The sequence below is a fragment of the Bison bison genome, unplaced genomic scaffold, assembly GCF_000754665.1.
Source record: "Bison bison bison isolate TAMUID 2011002044 unplaced genomic scaffold, Bison_UMD1.0 scf7180017864527, whole genome shotgun sequence".
Classification (NCBI taxonomy): Eukaryota; Metazoa; Chordata; class Mammalia; order Artiodactyla; family Bovidae; genus Bison; species Bison bison.
In genome coordinates this window covers 1,884,053-1,888,826 of record NW_011495078.1, presented here as the reverse complement: position 1 = coordinate 1,888,826, position 4,774 = coordinate 1,884,053, and positions in this window count along the sequence as shown.

The following is a 4,774-nucleotide window of genomic DNA, read 5'->3' as shown; positions in this document are numbered from 1 at the left end:
CTGCTGCCCCTGGGCCCCGTGACAGCTGTGTGTACGCCCACCTCGTGTGAGCACGTGCACGGCGGAGGGTGCCTGGCTGGGGCTGGCCTGGTAGCTGGGCCAGGTGCATGGTCCCGTCCTCCCAGAAGGAGCAGCTCCCTGAAGCCTGTAAATAAAGTGTGTTATTTATTGCACGTTGCTGCAGCCCGTGAGGACGCACTGCTGGGCGCAGGTGGCCTCTCTGCGTGAGGCCACTCTGACCCCAAAACCTGTCTTCCCGTCGGGCACGGGCAGGCCTTCCGTGCTCACTGAGGAGGCAGTGTCTGAACTGTTTATGCACAAATCAAGCAATAGAACACGCGAGACTCCCCAAGGAGTGGGGGTCAAGACCAGGCCCCCCACGCCAAGTCCAGATGGCCAGGGCCCGTAGGAGGGGCCCAGTCCTCGTGCCTAGAGCCCCGCCCGGGGTCCAGCCAGTTCACGGGACCTGCTCCTCCGCCCCCGCTCTTCTGAAGAGGTCATTTGTAAACTGAGATGAACTTGGAGAGGACAAGTGTCGTGTCCCTAAAAGCCCAAGCCCCAGCCCCTGGATCAGGGGCGTCTCAGAAATGCCTGTGTGGCATCAGACGCGACTGTGACGTGCGCTCCTGTGTCTGCGTCGGCCGGACGCCCCTGAGCTGGAGCAGCTGCTCATCTGGGCGCCTGGTCCGCCTTGGCCCCGCCCTCAGCCTCCCCTGCTCGGGGGAGGCCGGGGCCTTGACGGCCTTGACCTTGTAACGGGAGCTGCCGGCTGCCTGTGCTTGCGTTTTGTTTTCTTGGTTAGCGGCAGGGCTGGGGAAGGTGGCCCTGGGAGTGTTTGGTGAGCCCCGTTCTCAGAGCAGGCCCTCTGGTGAGGCGTGAGACCTCGTGGTGGGAAACAATCCGATCTCGTGTGCTGGAGTTTGCTGTCTCAAGCGAATTCTCACTCAGGAACCACGTCCTCACCTGACTCTCCAGCGCTTGCTGCGGGTGGTGCCGCCGCCCTCAGCCCGACGGGGCGCCCGCAGAACCTGCCTTAACTGCTGACTTGAGCCTCGAGGGGGCACACATGTGTTCTCAGCCCTCCTCCCGAGGGGTGGCCGTTGACATGCTTGTGTGACGCATCCTTCCCGGGCCCCAGGGTTTTTACTAAGCTTTCTAGGGAGCAGAGACGATGCATCTGAGCAGTTCTTCCTACAGACCTGCCCTGTTGTCAGTGGACTGCCCCCGTGTCTTGGGGTACCCTCGAGGAGCTGGGGGTCCCAGGGGACGTCAGGAAGGGGCCGTCTGCCTGCTGGAGTCGCCTCTGCCCCACCTTCCACAGACGAGGAGACGGAGCCACGTCCTTGCCCGGGCAGGAGGGGACGGACCAGAGCTGTTGTGGAGGCGTGCTCTGCAGCAGGTTGAGCGATCCTCGCGGACTCCCCACGGGCCCCGGTGCCCGCACCCGTGTTTCCGTAGGACGCGCAGGGCCCCCTTTCACAGCCGTGGGGGTGGTCCACGAACGACCCCCGGTGTCCTGGTCTTGACTACTCACGCTCTGTTGTAATTATTATTAAACTGACTATTTTTCTTATGTTACAAACACATCACTTCATTGGCTGTGGGTTTTTTGTTTTTTTTTTTTTTGCATGTGTGTGTGTTACCTTTATCCTTCTGGATTTGTTTGTTTGGTTGGGTTTTTTTTTGTATTTTAAAATTCTGGTGTGAATTTTTGATGCTGGAAAATATCACATTTATGTTTAAAATCTAGAGTTTGGGAATATTTGAAGATAAGTTAGAAAGCAAAGTCTGGGAAAAGGGCTTCCCAGGTGGCACTGGGGGTAAAGAACCTGCCTGCCGATGCAGGAGACGAAAGAGATGGAGGCTCCATCCGCGGGTCGGGGAGGTCCCCTGGAGGAGGGCACGGCAGCCCACTCCAGTGCTCTTGCCTGGAGAGTCCCGTGGACAGAGGAGCCTGGTGGGTATGGTCCATGGGGTCACAGAGTCGGATATGACTGAAGCGATTTAGCACCCATGAAAAATGAGAACAAGTCTGGGGGAAGGAAACGGGAAAGAGACTGCCGTCTGGGGGCTGAAAGCTCTCACCCCAGGAGGTCCAGGTCGACCCCATGTGGGGCTTGATGGACGGCAGACGCCTTTCCTTGGACCCTGTGGGCCCCTCAGAGTCGCGTGGCAGGAGGAGGTGGCCTCGCCCTTCCCTCCACTCCGTCCTGCTGGAGGAGGCAGGTGTTTGGGGAGCAGCCAGTCCAGGTTGGGGGGCAGTGTTCCCAGGACGTCCGCCCCTCTCCCCTCCCGGAGCTTCCGCCACAGAGGACGGAGCTGACGGCGTGGGGGTCAGGGCCCGGGGCTCCGCGTTCGAGGACGTGTTCTGTCAGACGGCCCAGGCGCCCCTGTCGTCATCTCTGGGTCAGACCTTAGGGAGGCACGTGGCGGTGCGTCTGCCCTTGGGAAGGCTTCCTCGAGTGCAGGTGGTGCCAACACGCCTCTGGCTCAGTTTAAAAATTTTTTTTTGTTTGGTCACGCCATGCTGTGTGCGGGCGCTTAGTTCCCTGACCAGGGATCGAACCCATCCCCCTGCATTTTGGGAGCATGGAGTCTTGGCCACTGGACCTCCAGGGACAACTGAGACGCCTTTTCCTCACACCGCTGGGCGCTGGTCTGGGCTCCGTCGGGGCTGCGGTCACCCCATTTAAGTTTCTGTCTTAGATGCAGTATTTAACTCGATTTTACTTGTGAACGAACATGGTTGGCACCGAAGTGGAAGAGGGGTGAAGTTGGGATGCCCCTGCGCCTGGGCCCCTGCAGGAGTGGATGCTGGGGGGGGGTCCCTGTGGTCAGCCGTGGGACTGCTGTCCTGGGCTGGGAGGGTGGGGTGCACGAGGGGACCCAGGCCCCCCACCTCTAACCCCCTGCCGTTGGGTTTGTCTTCTCCCGTAAGAGCCGGGTTCGAGTCTGCCAGAGTCTGAGGCTCCCTTCCCTGGTTACTGTCCAGCAAAACGGATGACGGCGCTGGTTTCCTGAGGCCGCTGTGGCAGGGGCGGCGAACTGGGTGGGTTCTGACGGCAGAGCCTCATCTCAGGGTCCCAGGGCCTGAAAGCTGGAGCCCACGTGTCTGCGGCACGTCCCTCTGGAGGCCTGGCCCTGGGGGTCCGCTTCCAGCCCCCGTGGTGGCATGTCCCGGGGCCTCGGGCTCAGCCTCTGTTGGCATGAGTCCGTTTGTCCACTCTGGGCCCTCCTCCTGTGGTTCTGTTTCCTCTCCCTGGAGGGACGCCTGTCACATTGGGCTAGACTTCAAACCAACGGCGTCTGCAAAGGCCCAGCTTCAATTGGGGGCACGTGCACGGGTACTCGAGGTCAGGACTGGAATGGACTTTCCAGGAGATACCGTTCGACCTGTCCCCGGGGGATGTGGACTCAGCTCCAGCACTGGCCTGTCCCCTTGCTGGCCTGGGGCACCTCCCCTCGCAGAGGCCACCTGCATGTGGATAGGTTCCCAGCTACCCACCCTCCCCTCCCTGGCACTGACCAGGGAGGAGCGTCTTCTGTTTGAGAGAAGCCAGGGCGGCTCCCACGGTTCCCACGGGAAGACCTCTGGGTCCAGGACAGACCGCGTCTTCTTCTCGGCTAAAATCGCGTCACAAAGGAAAAGGCACGGCCAATAACAGGAGATGCCAGCCCAGGCCCGCGTGAGCTCCCCGTGGACCCCTGCAGGCTGGCCTGGCCGGTCAGGAAAGTGGGCAACAGACCCTGGGATCCCCGGGCAGAGGGGGAAGATGGTCTGTCTGCTCTTTTTGGGTCCTGCCAGCACTGTGGTGACCCCGCCCCCTGCCCCACCCACCTGAGCCAGCACTTTGGCCCTGCCCTGGCGGTCTCTCCTGAGCGCCCTCACCTCCCCGGCTTCCCTGTGCTGACCCAGCCCTCACACGGCCGCATGTGACCTTGCCCACTGCTTCCCGGGAAGCTGGTCCATCGGTGAACTTGAACCTGCTGCACGGTGGTGTGAAGTCAGTTCCCAGGAGGGTACCTGGCTGCCAGCACTCCTGGCAGCAATGTGAACTGGCGTGGCCGCTCTGGGGACAGCCCGGCCGCTCAGAATCTGAGCCTGGAGCCACTGCCTGACCCAGGGAGGCCGTGGCTGAGGGAGGTGGGAACCCACGTGCACACAAAACCCACACGTGGACGTCCACAGCGGTGTTACACGTAGCGGGCAAAGAAGTGGGACAGCCCGGATGTCCATCAGTGGACGGACGGATCAGCAGAAGGTCTGCCACGTGGAGGGCTGTCGTGGGGCCGTGAAGGGCGGTGGTCTGGCACCCATGCCCCCTGGATGCATCCTGAACGCGGCAGGTGGGAGACACCAGACCGAAGTCTGCGTGTTGTGAGATTCCATGGACGGGACGTGTCCAGAGGCAAATTTGGGCTTGGGGTGGCTTAGAGACCCCTCTGGGAGGGTGGGGGTGCCTGCTCACGGTGCCAGGGGTCTCCCTGGGTTGATGGCATGCTGTGGACCCTGGACCATACACTCCAGATGCCTGAGCTACACCCAGTGGATGGCAGCGTGGCCCTGGGCGCCACTGGACATAAGGGATTGCCTGGCCCCGGGCGCTGCCGGATGCCCAGCCTGACCCTCCGAGCCCCTGGACGTGGGCTCATTGCTGGGCACCCAGCACGGGACAGTCTTGTGCCTGTGTGTGTATCATCACCTTGCTTTCAGGTGAGGAAAGCGGGGTGAGAGAGGCTGGGTCTCGTGGTTAGGGGGGCGGGGTAGCAAAGC